This window comes from Camellia sinensis, chromosome 7 (genome assembly GCF_055761805.1).
Source record: "Camellia sinensis isolate YWXY chromosome 7, ASM5576180v1, whole genome shotgun sequence".
Lineage (NCBI taxonomy): Eukaryota > Viridiplantae > Streptophyta > Magnoliopsida > Ericales > Theaceae > Camellia > Camellia sinensis.
The window spans coordinates 110,145,803-110,164,854 of record NC_138967.1 but is presented as its reverse complement, the minus strand read 5'-3'; the positions used below and the strand labels follow the sequence as shown (position 1 = coordinate 110,164,854).

The 19,052-nt window shown below is 42.2% G+C and overlaps 1 protein-coding gene across 1 annotated transcript in view; it reads right to left on the bottom strand.

The window, feature by feature from the left end:
• Positions 1-19,052, bottom strand: part of LOC145796028 (uncharacterized) — a 62,206-nt gene that overhangs the window by 31,325 nt on the left and 11,829 nt on the right. The gene's annotated exons all lie outside the window — the stretch shown is intronic.

Sequence of the window (19,052 nt, the reverse complement as noted above, 5' to 3'; positions counted from 1 at the left end):
AAATCAAACATCAATAATTTTCAAACAAAACTTTGTTTATTTCCAAGAAATGCATTTAAAGAAAGATCCTCTCTTATTTCAACACAACCCATCAGTATACACACTTCCACAATCTTTCTCAAGCATTTATTTGAAAAACCCATTTTTTATATTTCATAACCAAATCCTAGGTTTAACTCAAAATCCCTAAATCCCTAATCCTTTCTAGGGAGCAAATAACCAAGTTAAAGATCATACTAAAGGTTGAAGAAATCCCTACCTTAATAGTAGAAGAGGAAAAGTGCAAGAGTGAAACTTTGACAGAGTTGAAAATGAGATCCTCTCCAATTAGAATGAAGCTTTTGACGAGCTCGACTTTTTTCTCCAAAAGCAATGGTGGAGAAATCAATGGATGATAGAGTATTTGAGGTTTTAAACAAGAACTAGAGAGAGAATGGGAAGAAATTAGGATTTAAGAAGTTTTAGAGAGAGAGAGAGAGAAGAAATGAAAAAGTGATTTAACAACCCTTTTTCCCAAACTGATATACGCACAGACCATTCGAGCAACCAAACCATCGCTTGAGCGCCAGACACAATAAGTGAGATCTCTCAAGTAACAAAAACATCACTTGAGCGCACAATGATCCCCTCCCAAAAGTTTTGCAGACTGCAGAGATCAGTTGAGCACAAGAAATACAGCTCAAGCGAACAACACCCTACTCTCAGAAGTTTTGTAGACCTACAAAACTGCTGGAAGATCTCAAAGACCGCTCGAGCGACCAAAACATTAGAGAGAATAAATGAAAAAGTGATCTAACAACCTCTTTCCCTAAACTGATATACTCACAAACCATTTGAGCAACCAAACCACCGCTTGAGCGCAGACACAATAAGTGAGATCGCTCAAGCAACAAAAACACCGCTTGAGCGCACAATGATCCCCTTCCAAAAGTTTTGCAGACTGCAGAGATCGCTTGAGCACAAGAAATACAGCTCAAGCGAACAACACCCTACTCTCAGAAGTTTTGTAGACCTACAAAACTACTGGGAGATCTCAAAGACTGCTCGAGCAACCAAAACACTGCTCGAGCAAATAAGAGAGAGAATAAATGAAAAAGTGATTTAACAACCCCTTTCCCCAAACTGATATACGAACAAATCATTCGAGTAACCAAACCACCGCTTGAGCACAAACACAATAAGTGAGATCGCTCAAGCGACAAAAACACTGCTTGAGCGCACAATGATCCCCTCCCAAAAGTTTTGCAGACTGCAGAGATCGCTTGAGCACAAGAAATACAGCTCAAGCGAACAACACCCTACTCTCAGAAGTTTTGTAGACCTACAAAACTACTGGGAGATCTCAAAGACCGCTCGAGCAACCAAAACACTACTCGAGCAAACGAGAAGAAAACTGGACATAAACTCCATTAAAAAACTAACTCCCAATCTGTTTCAAACACAACCAACAACTCAGCTCAACTACCAACAAAATGACAAAGGGCATAAACAATAATTAAAAGTATGGAATACCGGATCTAAGAGTATGAAATGAGTCGAGTCTAAACCGGAACCGTTATATAGACAATGAACTTCTATGATACAGACAATAAACTCCAGAATAGATTGAGTAAACTAAATATCAGATATTTGACAAAACTTACAGTTGGAGGTGGAGAAAGACAATTGTATGTCACATTATTTGAAGTGGCTGAGAAAATTATTGAATGTCCAACAACTGTATTCATAGCATCTAAAGAAAAGATAAGTTTACCAAATGCATAAAAGTGTCACATTAGTAACATACATACACAACAAAGTAAATAATTTAATTTAAAACTATACCATTGTTATTGTTATTGTAGGAAAGTAAGAATATCAAATTTTATAAGGCAATAAAACTTGCTTTTGAACATACATACATATTTTTTACAAGGTTGGGGAAGATTAATGACAAAAATCGCACATCTGAAAAGATTGCAACAAAAGAAGTACAAAATGACGAAAATCAATATGAGATGAAAAATAGCAATATGACAAATTTCCAAAGTTTAACCGTAAGGATGATCAAAACTAGAGAATGAATGAATTTTATAAAAATATTTTAGTTTTCAATTCATTTACTTATTTTATTTCAAAATAATAATAATATTAAAATATTTGTTAGATGTTTTATTTTTTTCACCTTTAATAGTAATATTACAATATTAGTTGGGTATTTTATTTCTTCACCTTTAATAATAATAATAATGTTACAATATTAGTTGTGTGTTTTATTTCTTCACTTTTTAATTACCAATGAAGTATAGTTATTTTATGTGATTAGTTTTGATCTACTTTTAAAATTTTAATATTACAATATTAGTTCGGTATTGTAAGAGGAGTTAATTTGAGCCTGTAGACGCGCCCTTGGGCCTCACCACAGTTCGGACTCAATTTGTGTCATGGTCCTGTATCTAATCTCGCGGAGTGCAATGCAAGACCGATGAATCATCAAAGAGTCCAAATCCGGCAAATCGTTTTTGAAAACAGATTTTTTTGAAAGAAGTGCCAAACATGGCTGCTTTACCAGATACAAAGTCGCCACCTAAATATTTTATTTTGGGAAATTTAGGAAACCCTGACTTGTTGCCTAAGGCCACGTGTCCGTCATCACCAAAGTTGCCTCGGCTCGGGAACTTGGGTACGATTGGGGAAGGTCATTTCGTGAGCACCCCCGCTCGCCCGATCAAAGATCGGCCTCTACTAACCATGATATCTAGTTTTGAAAACATTATGCGTTCTTATTCCGGTTATTAGCCTAGATTTACTATGTGATGCGCACAGCATACAAGTATAGACTAGATCGCCTGAATTGGAACAAAACATCTCATGTTTGTTTTGAAAACGGTTTGTTACTCGCAAGTAGGCTAAAATGTGGATTTGCCACCCTCAGGTGGGCTTACAAAACATGGTTTTGCCACTATCTAGTGACCTTAAAACTCATGGTCAATGCATTATTCCAATTCAGATAATCCAACCTTCACCCACAAGCATTCAGGCTGTTATATCACATAAGCAGTTAGCCTCATGGCAAGCATGCTATCATGGTAGTCACTCACACGCATGCAAGGATGCTAAAGTATAAGCACTTACCGAGCACTCCGAGCCAAAACCAAAACTAGTTAGTAATCCATGCATGATCCTAACTATACAGAAATGCCTAATGCAACACATGCAAAAATGCAACTACAATAGGCTCGGCTATTCTAAGATGACATGTGAAATGTTACAGCTAACAAGTATTTAACTCGGAATTGAAATACAAATGCAGTTAGTATGATGTGCCAAGCCCGGTGCATGCAAGACAGATGAATGATGCAAACATGCAGGCATAGGTATGCTAATTGAAACATGCCCTAAACTAACCATCATAAGCTGGTAAATAAAAAGGAGAAAGAAGTGGGGTTGGAAGACATACATCACACATATGCATACTTATTACAATTGTGCCCTCGCTCGGAGGGTCCGAATAAATAATACAGTTCGAATAAATGATTACAGTCCGAATAAATGATTAAATATTACAAAATCCTAATTAATTAACAACTTAACTAGGAAACCAAGTAAATTAGCATGCAAATTATAAAATGGACTGCTTCAGCTCTTGTTCCGAATGATGAATGATGTATGCTCGAGTTGCCTTGCGCGGAAATCCATTGCGATGTCCCGATTCGCCTCTGTTTGCAATTGATGCCGGAATGCTGTGCAAGGCTTTAGAAAGCTGCTGATTTCTAATTTGCTGCAACAAAGGGCAAGAAAGGGGCATGAAAAAGTATTTTCACATATGTATCCACACCTCGATCCTCGTGCCACCAATCACGCATCTCGATGCATGATGGCCGAGGAGTCAAAATGCACGACTCGATATGATATGAATGCATATGAAAACGCAACGAGACCTAAACTCCATCATGGGTAATCCGGAGTGTCGGCGACCGGGAATTGAGACACGTTCAGTCACTCGGAGTACGAAACGTCCCTCGTTTCCCGTGTTTGGACTAAACCCTACTCCAAACACAATGCAAATGAGATGGCATACACAATGCGACTGACATGCAACCTAACATACGCAATGCTATAGACTAAAAATGGCATACACAATGCACGATGAACTTACACCAATATGAGTGGACCTCAGCCACACTCACATCAGTGGCCATTAGATAAAAATGAGACAACCGAAATGCGCGCACACATACACAAATACCGAGGACCAAACCTAAGGCATCAAATGCCACTCTACCAAAGCATGGCAAGGGATGAAAGATGGCATACAAACATGCAGTTTCCAGCACTGAAATATGATGCGCAATGGTCCCAAAGCATGCAAATATGGCACACAATGCAAGCTAGGGGGCCCGGGTACCGAAACTAGTGAAGTGCGTTACACTAGAGGTACCCAAAGCAATGCACCAAAGGCAAAACCAACCCCAAAAAGACCCTAGGCAGGTCTGAAACAGTGGGAAATTGACCTAAAATGATGACTCGGAATGCAACGAAATGGAGCTCATTCAATGGTCGGTAAATGGGGTATACAAGCCCGACTCTCAAACGCATTTAAAGAGATAAAAACATGGCGACATGGCATTCAAACAAGCTCTGAAATGTGATGAATAATAGGCTCAAAATATGAACACACCTCAGTATATGCATGAAATGGATCTTAAAACTCAAAGCTAAGCATAGACCTTGAACTACAAGCGTGCAAAACTAACATCATTCGACCACAAGACCCAAAAATAGAGCTAGGGCAATCCAAAATAAGCACATTATCAGTTTAAGGCATAGCCAAAATATGCTAGAATCAATGGCCTATGAAGCATGCAAAGAAAGCTAGTGAACCATGAGTTGTTCTACAACTATATGAAGCATATGAGGGCTCACCCAACCGAACAAAAACAGAAGTATTTCATGCCAAAATATGCCCAAATAACCACTGAAACTCAGTCAACACATGCGAGAATGATGAGTCCCTTTGGAAAGCCATGCGAGGGGTTGTTCTACACATACATGATAGACAGCCAAAAGGGAAAAACCACCTCTGGAAATAAGTTACGACAGCCCTAAAACTCACTAAAAAGGCCCTGAAATTAGTCTAGGAAGCATGCAATGAAAGGCCCCTTTGAAAGGCCTTGAATGGGATTGTTCTACACATGCATTATAGACATAAAATATGGCCAAAGGGGCTCTGGAAAGAGCTAAGGCAAACCTCAAAACTCACATAATAGGGCCTGAAACAAGACTTCAAAGCATGCAAGATGGGGCTCCTTTGGAAGGCCAAAAGGGCCAACAAACAAGACAAGGAGAGAGGGGGTCACCCCCCCTCTGATTTTGGAGCCCAAAAACACATATTGGCCACTAAAAATCCACTGGATTTCAGTGGCCAAAAGGCCAAACCAAGGCCAATGCAAATGCTCTAATGCATAGCCCTAAACATGAGGAAATGGAGCATACAAGGGGAAGATGACCCTAAAAAGAAAAAAGTTCTTAAAAAAACATGTTTAGAAGATCAAAACAAGACTTTTTTCAGTTTATGTCGAAGTCAAAAAATTCTTGAAAATAGGGCTAAAGAATGGAGCAAAATAATGTCAAAAATGGGGAAATGGAGACTCACCCTTGTAGCACAGCAATGCAGCAACTTCTGGACCAAGAAAGTGAGCTCTCAACCTCTGAAAATTAGTCCCAAGGTGGTTGAATGGATGGTGGAGGTGGTAGGCTAGAGGTGTAGTGTAAATGGTGCAAGAACAAATGGGGTTTTGGAGCTTAGAAGAGAGAGATATGGAGGGAAGTGTATGTATGCTCTGACCAAAGGGTTCAACCCTAGCAATGGAAAAGGGCCCTTTCCTTTATAGAGGAGAAGGTCTAAAGCTTCTCCAAGAAGCTTCAAAGCTAGCTTAAACATCCTCCATACACGTGTATGGAGGATGCATTCTGAGGCTTCCAGCTGGCACAGCTGGTTTCAACTCAATGAGATAAAAAAGGAGAAAGCTGGCTGACCAGTTCAGGTGGTCGGCTGGCCACTTGCCCTAGTCGGCCGACCAGATCAAAAGGTTCAGGTGGTCGGCCGACCAGGTCAAAAGGTTCAGGTGGTCGGCCAGTCACTTTTGTGGTCGGCCAGCCAGGTCAAAAAAGTCACTTTCAAAAAGGTGGTCGACCTACCCATATTGGTGGCCTCCCAGATGAGTACAACATAGCTGTATGGTGAAAAATCAGAAAATATGACCCAAGAGAGAGAAAAACCAGCTTTTTAGCAAGGTTCAAAAGGGTCAAGAAGAATTACTGGTCAGCCTACCTATATTGTGGCCTCCCAGATGAGCACAACACAATGGTGGTATGAAAAACCAGAAATTGTGGCTCAAAAGTGAGAAAAACCAGCTTTCTGTCAGAAAAATCGGCTTTAGGAGAGAGAAAAAGAGAAAACTGGTTTCTAAGGGGAAAAGGTGGCCTCCCACCATACTACCACCTCCCTAGCAATGAAAATAGGGTCTCTACCAAAAATGGACCAAGACGGATGCAAAACAAAGGTTCGGGGGCCAAAACGCGCAGTCCGGGGCCCCGAAACAGGTTGTTAGGCACCGGAAGTGGCGTATGACCACGAAAGTGGTCTCTCGGGGCATAGTGCCCCTCAAAAGAGAGGAAACAAGGTGTGTACCAAAAATCGGAGCAAACAGAGGTAGTTAAGCGGTCCCGAATTGAGGCATACGGCCGACGGCTCCGAAAACCAGAAACCGGTCTCCAAACGGAAAAAATGGCCTACGGCCACGAAACGTAGCCTACGGCCACGAAACGTAGCCTACGGCCACTGAGAGATGGTCTATAAGACCTCTCCCTCCATTCAGGAAGAGAAAATAGAGAAAACAGGACCTGGTTCACAAACCAAGGCAAAGCACAAAAGAGCCCCGAAGTCCGGAGGCAAGGCTCGCAATCGAGACTCTGAAACCTCAGAACGAGCACAATATGCGTCATCACCGAGCGCTCAATCGGTGACGTCTGAGTCTTAAGGTCGGTCAAAAATGGAGTGTCTACAGTTGCCCCTCTTTGACAGAACTCGAAAGTCATAAGTGACGGGAGTGAATGTCAAAGCCCAGAGACGATCCATTTTTGACAAGGCCGAAGACTTAGACAAACAGGCGAGATAAACAAAAATATGCCCGTAGGCAGGGGCAAAATGCAAGGGACATGCACAAAGTCGAACATAGCTTATGATCATGCAAAGGAAGCTGTAATGAAGCACATATACACAATAAATGCAACAATTTAAGCAAGCGAATAAAAATCAAACTACATTACATGCAGAAATGATATAAAAAGATTATGCAATCTTAGCGAGTATGTGCGATAGATACACAAAAGTGGACGAGGTGTGATAGATACACAGAGTGAGTAAGCATGTGCGATAGACACACAAAGCGAGTGTAGTGATAGATACACTAAAGTGAACATATGATGGATACACAAAGCGTGCGTATGATGGATACACAAAGTAAACGTGTGATGGATACATAAAGCGAGTGTGTGATGGATACACAAAGTAAACGTATGATGGATACACAAAGCGAGCGTGTGATAGATACACAAAGGGTGAACACAAAGTGTGATAGATGCACTTAGTGAACAAAGTGTGATGGATACACAAAAGGTGAACACAAAGTATGATAGATGCACTAAGTGAACCAGTGTGATGGATACACAAAAGGTGAACACGAAGTGTGATAGATGCACTAAGTGAACAAGTGTGATGGATTCACAAAAGGTGAACACAAAGTGTGATAGATGCACTAAGTGAACAAGTATGATAGATATACTAAAGGTGAACACAAAGTGTGATAGATGCACTATGTGAACCAGTGTGATGGATACACTAAGGGTGAACACAAAGTGTGATAGATGCACTATGTGAACCAGTGTGATGGATACACTAAAGGTGAACACAAAGTGTGATAGATGCACTAAGTGAACAAGTATGATAGATATACTAAATGTGAACACGAAGCGTGATAGATGCACTGTGTGAACAAGTGTGATGGATACACAAAAGGTGAACACAAAGTGTAATAGATGCACTAAGTGAACAGGTGTGATAGATACACAAAAGGTGAACACAAAGTGTGATAGATGCACTATGTGAACAGGTGTGATAGATACACAAAAGGTAATGAAGTGTGACAGATACACTAAAGTAAATGAAGTGAATATGTGCATGATAGATACACAAAATAAGGATGTGTGTGATAGATACAGAAAATGAAAGAAGTGTGATTTGATACACTAAGTAAAGAGAGCGTGATTGATACACCAAATAAATGAAGTGTGATTGATACACTAAGCGAATGAAGAAAGTGTAAATGAGGTGTGATTGATACACTAAATAAATGAAGTGTGATTGATACACTAAATAAATGATCTCAAATAGAACTTCTTTGAATGACCTGTACATACAATATCGTGCATAAATGAGAAAGAAACTTGATAGGTGCAATGCCATACAATGCATGATGTTTAAGGAACGCAATAAACAAGCGTAGTGGCGCTTTAAAAAGCACCTCATGGGGTGAGTGGCGATGAACCGCTCTACTCTGACGGGGATCTCCCTTCGTGCTCTTCGAACACTTACCTTCAACTCACAGTACAAAGGCTCTGAAATACTGACAAGGGTTCTTCGTGTAGGACACTTTGGATGCTGCCTTTCTTCCTGATCATATTCACAACTTTCCCTATTCTCCAACGGGGTGACAGACTAGGTTGGTTCGATATCCAGAATTGAGGTGCATACACGCTATCTCAACCTATGGGGCTTCCATACAGATTTCAAGCCGAGGAGACACCTCTGGGCATTTAAACCAGACTTTAGTCTCGGAAATCCCGAACCTTTGCGTTCTAGGCAACAACTATTCGAACTCTAGTTTCCACCGTCGCAGTTGGCCTCCTAGGAACTCATTGCGAACACAGCCAAGATGCCTCTGGCAGGGAATGGTACTCAGGGAGAGCACTTCTGATCGCCATTCTAGCTTGAAGTAGACTTGATCTTGAGCTTGAGGTAGAGGCACACTCATACTTCGGAGCATTAGCAAGACCTGAAGAGGTACACACGGAATGTAGTCTCGGAACTTACTGAAGTTAAAACAAACTCAGATGCTCGACATTTCCTCTTTTCTTTTTCTTTGTTGTCTGGAACCCATATAGCTTCAGATAGGTCCTGGCTTTACTGTTTTGACATGACCTAGGTTGAACCCTACTGTTTTATGAAAGAACGAATCCTGTTTTGTACGGATGTGGAGAACGACACGGCATTCTGAGCGTAAAACGATTTTATTTTTGAAATTGAGAGATGAGTTTTTGACCAAGGTATTGAGCCTACGACTGAACATAGCGCACTACGACTCAACAACGGAAAACAAAAGGTAAACAACCTAAACACATCGAGTAACACTCGAAACGACTCAAAACAAGAATCAAGATAAAACAAAAAGACACGACGCTCAGACGTGCACAGGGAGCCTGTTTTTCTGGGTATTGTTTCCCACCCTTTCTCATTTGTGATTCTCACATCACTCGGCCTTCAAGCTCGGTTTTTCTCTCAAAACCCTTTCCTCGCTTTTCCTCTCAGCACACATCTCTCTATTCTTTAATCTCTCATTTTTTATCTCTCTCCAGGGTGGTTGATGGATAAACAAAAAGTTGTGGGCTCTTGCCCTTAGCACTCAGCTAGATTCTTCTTTTTCTGTGCGCAGCTAGTGAGTTCTTCCCACAGAGGGGTTACGCTGCAACTAAGCGTGTAGTGAATCTGCAACTGACATCGGCTGTCGATGCTCTGTCGGGGAGTTTGGACGTGGTTAGATCTGTTCGGATGAGGGAGTGGAATACCTTGATCTGTTCCAGTTCGTGCTTCGCACTTGGCTTGATATCTCATTGGTTTGAGGATGAGAAAGCTTTCGACTCCTTTGTTGACAGTTTCAGCTGTGCCCTTTTTTGGCAAGGAGAGTGCCCTTCTTGGCAAGTATGGTGCCCTTTTTGGCAAATGCATTGGCAACGGGGAAAAGACAGGTAGCCTGACTTAATCGTGCCCGTAGTTCATCATTTTGACCAATTTTTTTGTTTTGGTTTTCAACTAAAACAATTTTGACCGACATGAGAGTTAGATTAACACGCTTGTTCAATTTTCTGATTTGAAATCATGCAAGTTAGGTTATGAGCACTGAAAATTTTCCTTTTTGGGTCCAAGAAACGGTCCAGTTTTGGAAAATGGAATACTTTGCGAGAAAAATAGTCAACCTCAGTAAAAATTCTCAAAAACTGTTTTTGCAAACGGCCACTGCTCAACGAGCACGGAACCTACCCTCGAGATGCACAATCTCAGATCCGAAGGAAAATTGCCCCTTGCTTGAAGGACATTGCATGGCAACGGAAAGTTGCCCCTTGTTTGAATAACACCGTGGCACACTGTATGGCAACGGAAAGTTGCCCCTAGTCTGAATAGCGCCGCAGCACATGGCAACCAGTCCTCACTAGCGTCGCAGAACATGGCAACCAATCTTCACAGTGACAATTATAACCAAATTCTCGGATACAGAGAAGACAAAGATGACCAGAACCATCATATGGACACAGTCAGATTTGAAGTGTTTTACGGCTGGACTTCAGAATGAAGTTGCCTACATATCCTAAACATGGGAATCAAGCCTTGCGTAGTTCCGGGGTTGAGGTACACTCGAGTATTAAACTCTCCTTTTGCGCTCTAACTTTTGCCAAGGCTGCCCTTCCGGGTTTTCAACCTTGCGAGCTCTGCTTTTCTTTTCTTTTCAATTCTTTTTATTTCTTTTCTTCTTTCCCTTTTTCATTTTCTTCATTTTTCTTCTTTTCTTTTTTTCATTCTTTGCATTTTTTCTCTTTTTTTCTTGCTCTAACTATTGCCTGGGTCGCCCTTCCGGGTTTTCGGCCTAGCGAGCCTCTCAAGGGTAAAAGTGTAGCTTCGTCCATGTTGATTGGTTTGAGATCTCGAAGCCATCTGAATCCAGGAGAATGGCTGCTGTTCGCTGATGATGTAGAAGTCCATCCAATGGAGGGTGAATTGGCCCCTAGTGTTGTAGATAGGAACTTGGTTGTCCTTCGGCAATACTTTCTCCTTTCCTCCCTTCTAGGATTTGGCATTCTTGTCGATTTTCGTCTTTGGCTCTTCGAGCACATCTGACATTTTGCCCCTAGTTCGAGGGGTGCTCATGATCTAGCTTCACAAGCTTCTTAATCTGACTTTTCTTGCCCCTAGTTCACGGGCTGCTTCAAATCTGGCCACACAGGCCTCACATCATGATTGGCCTTGGAACATTCTGAATCCAAGTTCAAGGTTTGAAATCAAGAGGGGTCGAGTCTCGAGGCCGAGAGCGATCCTAAGCTGCACAATCTCAAGAGCGATTCCGCACAGGTCTTCGCAGGACGGCGCAAAATATTTTTTTTAATTTTTTAAGAAAGCAATTAGTCGCTCGCGCTGAAAACAATGCGAAACCAATCTGGATCAAGCCAGGATCCTTTTTAGTACTCACGTTAACAAACATGATTTCATTCATTAAGGGCTTAGCATGTCTCTTTTTCTCTCAATTGATCAAACTTTGCAGAACCCGAGGAATTCCACCCTCTTCGTTTTCATCACAGTGTTTGAAAAGTTTTGGAAAACTTAGGTTAATGCAATGAGTTTGAGACACATAAAAGTAGGCAAAAAGTAATGCCGTTTTATTCAGAAATTTTGGCACAACTGGTACAAGGCAGAAGTGAACACAAGAATGTGAAAATCACTGATGTTTCATTCAGACCTGTTGGCACAACTGGCTCCCCGGCAGAAACAGACTCAAAAGAAAACGAAAAGACAAACACAAAACAAGCAAGTGATGTCCGAGGTAACACCCCCAAAATCACCCGACTCTAACAAAACAGGACTGACTCGATACAATAAGACAGACCCAACTGACTCAGTACAAAAAGATTGACTATGCACAAAACAGCAAAACTGACCCAATACCCAAGTCAGAAAGTACAAAAACTAGCATTCACAAATGCTCAAAACAGTGCGTGCCATACGCCACATCGGGAGTAAACTGAGCGCCGCCCGCAGGTGGTTCATCCCCTGATCACATCACATTATCCCCCACAAGTTCACTAATCAAGTGTCGATAGACTTTGCTGAGCTGGTGCGGCGATGACCTTGTTGTCAAACAAATCTTGTACATCATGGCGAAGACAAAAGCAACTGTCAGTGTCATGACCGGATTATTGATGGTAGGCACAGTATTTAGTGTGGTCATGCTTTGGAGGGATAGGATCGGGTAGAGGCCGTTGTTCTAATGGTTTCAGATATCCCTTTCGGAGTAAGGCCTCTAGAGCTTTTGACAAAGGCATATAAAGTGGGGTAAAAACCCTCTTGACTCGAGGTGGATATTTAGTTTTTTGTGAGCTACTTCTGGACGCGCCGGTGAATGGGGTAACTGTTTTTGATACGGCGGTGGTGACCATACCTACTTCAGAAGATCTTGCAGCTGCATCACCACTGGTGGTCGCATTCGAATTGCAGGAAAACGCCCTCCTGGGCTGCTCCTACACCTAGTCAATGAGGCCCTGCTTCATAGCATCCTCAATTTGTACCCCCATCTCATGTAAATCTGAAAAGGTAGGGAAGGAGAGAACAATCATTTTCTGCATAAGCTTGGCCTGGAGATTGCGCACAATCATCTGAATCTGATCTTTGTCAGTGGGCCTAGTGTCATCATTGAGGCCTTGGCCCTTCACCGGGTTACGAAGTCAGAAAAACTCTCTTTAGGCTCTTGCCTAGTCGTCTCGAGATCACAGGTTGTGACCTCGATCTGTGTATTATAGGAGTACTGAGTGTCAAAAGCCTCAGCCATCTCATCCCAATTCCTCTTAACATCGTCTTCTAATTTTGCGTACCAGATAGCGGCCACACCCGACAGGGTCCGGCCGAATAATGAAAGCTTCTGCGGTCTGGTGAGGCCCATTGGCCGTAGTATATCTGAGAACAATTGGAGATGCACCATGGGATCCCTAGATCCGTCAAAGCGATCGATTTGTGGCATTTTGAACCTATCTGGCAGCGTCACAGCCACGTCAGTGTACCCGTCCTCAATGTCTGGGATGGACTTTACCCCTTGGGATTTCTTGAACAACTTCTCAAGCTTGCTCAATTTCAATGCTGTAGGGTCGACCTCGAATTCGAAGGGAGAGTCCGGTAGGTTGGTAGGTGTTTTGGACAGCTGAGGTAAGATTGGGGGCGGAGCCGGCCCTATTGGAATGTCCGTACCCTCTTGGACATTTGGTGTTTCCCCGGGTGTCTGAACCCCTGGTGGTGGAGGAGCTTGATGCGATGCAGATGCTCCGTTTTGCTGTTGCAACCTGGTGATTAGTTTGGCCTGCTGGGCCATGATCGCAGCCTGTTGCTTGGCAAATTCTGCTTGACGAACAGTGTCCTCCTGCATGGCTTTCATGCTCTCCTGGAGCTGACGCACCATGTCTTCCATCCTTGACATATTGCCCCCTGACATACTGCCCTAATTTATCTGAACTGCCGGTGTATCTATCTCTGTAAAAATAGATATCTCAACCCAACTGCGCACAGGTGAGATGAATAATGACTACTGATCCGAAGACTGTTGCACTGATGATCTGTGCCTGACTGGCCTTTTTACCCTGCCTCTGGCAAAGGAACACTGATTTCGCTTGAACTGAAACTCTGACCTAACAAAATCTATCAGCACAAGTCCGATGAACCTTGGGGGATATTGGAGCCTTCTGAAGCTACGGTTCCAAGACCTGCCTAGCAAAAGAGAAAACATGCAGCATCTCAGCCTGATTTCATCAAAACAGATATGAGCAGCCGAATAACTGTGCTCTCTACTGAATTTTGTCCAAGATTCTGCCTGTAAATTGATACCCTCAGGTCAAACTGATTCTCCACATACTGATGCCCTCAGGCCTGATACCCAGACTTGCAAACTGATATACACAGCCCTGCAGAGACACACTCTGACAGCGCATAGCAGGCAAATGAGAGCCAAAACACCCCTATGTTAGGGTAGGGTTTCCCTGTCCTATTTTGTCAGGAGCTAGGGTTTCATTACCCGCACAGCGGTTTCAAACAACCTATAATCGGGTAAGCAACCTGTCCTAGTTTGGAATGGTCAATATGGATTCCGAATATGCACTAGGTCGAATGGTAAAAAAAAATGGTGCCTCGATAAAACCGGGGTTTGTGTTCCCGTCGTGGCAGAGCCCGCAACCGGTCAGCCTTATGGCACGCTTCTTGAAGTGAGCCTCCGGCAAATCGTTCAGGAATAGCATACGGCAAACACGGTGTCCTAGGCGCACCAATGCACATGCAATGCAAAGAAACACATAAGTGTAATCAAAACAAGATATCATGAGTTCGAGTCAAGTTCTCTAACTCCCCAGCAGAGTCGCCAGAAACTGTAGACGTCCCAAATACCAAGGACCGAACCTAAGGCATCAAATGCCACTCTACCAAAGCATGGCAAGGGATGAAAGATGGCATATAAACATGCAATTTCCAGCACTGAAATATGATGCGCAAGGGTCCCGAAGCATGCAAATATGGCACACAATGCAAGTTAGGGGGCCCGGGTACCGAAACTAGTGAAGTGCGTTACACTAAAGGTACCCAAAACAATGCACCAAAGGCAAAACCAACCCCAAAAAGACCCTAGGTAGGTCTGAAACAGTGGGAAATTGACCTAAAATGATGACTCGGAATGCAACGAAATGGAGCTCATTCAATGGTCGGTAAATGGGGTATACAAGCCCGACTCTCAAACGCATTTAAAGAGATGAAAATATGGCGACATGGTATTCAAACAAGCTCTGAAATGTGATGAATAATAGGCTCAAACATGAACACACCTCAGTATATGCATGAAATGGATCTCAAAACTCAAAGCTAAGCATGGACCTTGAACTACAAGCATGCAAAACTAACATCATTCGACCACAAGACCCAAAAAAAGAGCTAGGGCAGTCCAAAATAAGCACATTATCAGTTTAAGGCATAGCCAAAATATGCTAGAATCAATGGCCTATAAAGCATGCAAAGAAAGCTAGTGAACCATGAGTTGTTCTACAACTATATGAAGCATATGAGGGCTCACCCAACCAGACAAAAATAGAAGTATTCCATGCCAAAATATGCCCAAATAATTACTAAAACTCAGTCAACATATGCAAGAATGATGAGCCCCTTTGGAAAGCCATGCGAGGGGTTGTTCTACACATACATGATAGACAGCCAAAAGGGAAAAACCACCTCTGGAAATAAGTTATGACAGCCCTAAAACTCACCAAAAAGGCCCTGAAATTAGTCTAGAAAGCATGCAATGAAAGGCCCCTTTGAAAGGCCTTGAATGAGATTGTTCTACACATGCATCATAGACATAAAATATGGCCAAAGGGGCTCCGGAAAGAGCTAAGGCAAACCTCAAAACTCACATAATAGGGCCTGAAACAAGACTTCAAAGAATGCAAGATGGGGCCCCTTTGGAAGGCCAAAAGGGCCAACAAACAAGACAAGGAGAGAGGGGGTCACCCCCTCTGATTTTGGAGCCCAAAAACACATATTGGCCACTGAAAATCCACTAGATTTCAGTGGCCAAAAGGCCAAACCAAGGCCAATGCAAATGCTCTAATGCATAGCCCTAAACATGAGGAAATGGAGCATACAAGGGGGAAGATGACCCCAAACAGAAAAAAGTTCTTATACAAACATGTTTAGAAGATCAAAACAAGACTTTTTTCAGTTCATGTCGAAGTCCAAAAAAGCTTGAAAATAGGGCTAAAGAATGGAGCAAAATAATGTCAAAAATGGAGAAATAGAGACTCACCCTTATAGCACAGCAATGCAGCAACTTCTGGACCAAGAAAGTGAGCTCTCAACCTCTGAAAATCAGTCCCAAGGTGGTTGAATGGATGGTGGAGGTGGTAGGCTAGGAGGTGTAGTGTAAATGGTGCAAGAACAAAGGGGTTTTGGAGCTTGGAAGAGACAGATATGGAGGGAAGTGTATGTATGCTCTAACCAAAGGGTTCAACCCTAGCAATGAAAGAGGGCCCTTTCTTTTATAGAGGAGAAGGTCTAAAGCTTCTCCAAGAAGCTTCAAAGCTAGCTTAAACATCCTCCATACACGTGTATGGAGGATGCATTCTGAGGCTTCTAGCTGGCACAGCTGGCTTCAACTTAATGAGACAAAATAGGAAAAAGCTGGCCGACCAGTTCAGGTGGTCGGTCGGCCACTTGCCCTGGTCGGCTGACCAGGTCAAAAGGTTCAGGTGGTCAGCCAGCCACTTGTCCTGGTCGGCCAACCAGGTCAAAAAGTTTAGGTGGTCGGCCAGCCAGGTCAAAAAAGTCAATTTCAAAAAGGTGGTCGGCTTATCCATATTGGTGGCCTCCCAGATGAGTACAACACAGCTGTATGGTGGAAAACCAGAAAATGTGAGCCAAGAGAGAGAAAAACCAGCTTTTTAGCAAGGTTCGAAAGGGTCAAGAAGAATTACTGGTCGGCCTACCCATATTGGTGGCCTCCCAGATGAGCACAACACAATGGTGGTATGAAAAACCAGAAATTGTGGCTCAAAAGTGAGAAAAACCGGCTTTAGAAGATAGAAAAAGAGAAAACTGGTTTCCAAGGGAAAAAAGTGGCCTCCCACCATACTACCACCTCCCTAGAAATGAAAATACTGTCCCTACCAAAAATGGACCAAGATGGATGTAAAACAAATGTTCGGGGGCCAAAACGCACAGCCTGGGGCCCCGAAAATAGGCTGTTAGGCACCAGAAGTGGCGTATGACCACGAAGGTGGTCTCTTGGGCCACAGTGTCCCTCAAAAGAGAGGAAACAAGGTGTGTGCCAAAAACCGGAGCAAACGCAGGTAATTAAGCGGTCCCGAATCGAGGCACACGGCCGACGGCTCCGAAAACTGAAAACTGGTCTCCAAACGGGAAAAATGCCCTACGGCCACGAAACGTAGCCTACGACCACTGAGAGATGGACTACGAGACCTCTCCCTCCCTTCAGGAAGAGAAAACAGAGAAAACAGGACCTGATTCGCAAACTGAGGCAAAGCACAAAAGAGCCCCAAAGTTTGGAGGCAAGGCTCGCAGCCGAGACTCTGAAACCTCAGAACGAGCATAATATGCGTCATCATCGAGCGCTCAATCGGTGACGTCTGAGTCTTAAGGTCGGTCAAAAATGGGGTGTTTACAGAGCCCACTAAATTAATTAGGCCCAATAGTCCAAGGTTGGTGGGCCCGAATTTATCGCCATCAAATGGGCCGAATCGCTCTAGTCCTCGAAAGGGTTCGGATCCACGAACTTAGAGACTTATTCAGGCTCGGACTCGAAAGGGTTCGGATCCACGAATTTAGAGATCCAAAGCATTTGGCTTCGAACAGATTCAGACGCAATCTAGAAGCCGCTCCATTAATGAGTCCCAGAACACTTGTGGACTCAGAGCTTTCTGGGATCTACGTACTAGAACCATGGGCGTAATGGAGTCTGAACAAAGGACTCGATCTCGAGGACGATGAGTGGAGATAAATTCACTATTCGGTTAAACTAGCCTATACCCGGGTCGAGGTGGCACGATCTAAGAGGTCCCTGAGACTCAACAATATTTGCGGCAGGACGTTCTCCTGAACTACCCCTGACCCTTATGCTGCAGGATGTCCTCTGGGACTACCCTTGACCCTTTGGGATGATTGGAGATCATTGGTTAGGTGTGGCTAAGAAGAAGGGTTCGCCGAGAGGTTGATCTCCTCTTCGAGGGTTTTTCTTATCCTCGGAGAGGTCATCTCTTCGGACAAGGTGGTTAGGGAGAATATTCCCCATGTGTCTTGCACATGGGCTCCATCTTACATTATGAGGTGCCTATAAATAGCACCCACCTATAGCTTTGCAAGGGATGAATTTTGGAGAGATAACTCTTGGGAAAGAACTAATTTCCGTTCTCCATTATCAACATTGAGAGTGAAAGTGGGGGATCCATGGGAGAGTCTTGCCATTATTCTCTCTCTAACTGTTTTGCCTTCTACTTCACCCAATCTCTTATCTCCATCAGCTCTTTGCTTTTGTGTTCTTAGTTGAGACTATTGAAGAATCTAAGCCTCTCATTGTCTTCTAGAGAATTCGAATTCGAATTTTTCTTCAAGGATCTTCGAAGGTCTTCAAATTTTCTAACGACGTTCTTGAACCCTCTCATACAGGTATTTTATTTCTTCACCTTTAATAATAATAATAATGTTACAATGTTAGTTGTGTGTTTTATTTTTTTCACTTTTTAATTACCAATGAAGTATAATTATTTTATGTGATTAGTTTTGATCTATTTTTAAAATTTTAATATTTAAACATTAACATAAAAATATAGAATAATATGTGAAATTTACCACATGCAATGCACATAGACCTCTACTAGTATAATTAAAAGTAATTTCTCAAACGTAATTTATAAAAATCTATATTTTTAATAAATCTTGAAAATATGTTTACAATTTATCCTATTAAATAAAAGAATATAAACTCAAATTAGCAAAATAGGTATGCTGCCTGGTCTCGCGAGTTGGAAAGAAGCTGCGATCTGAAAAAACAAAAAAAAAAAACAAGGGTAAATTACACTCACACCCCTTAAGATTTATGTTTATTATAATTTTTTCTTATTTTTTGAAAATTACATGTCTCCCTGAGATTTAAAGTTTCATTACAGATTTCTCTTTCAGTAATTTAATTTTTTTAAATACCAATTTTGCTCTCATTGAGTAAATTATATTGACACCCCTCACATTTTAGAAATTATAATCCCCTTCCTAAGGTTTAAAGTAGTATTACCAATTACCCCTCAGTTAGTATTAGTTGGAAAAAAAATTCATTGAAAAAAAAAATTATTTGAAAAAAAAAATTATTTGAAAAAAAAAAATTAATTGAAATTTTTTTTGTTAGTAAAATTTTTAAATTTCTGTTTAAAAACTAACG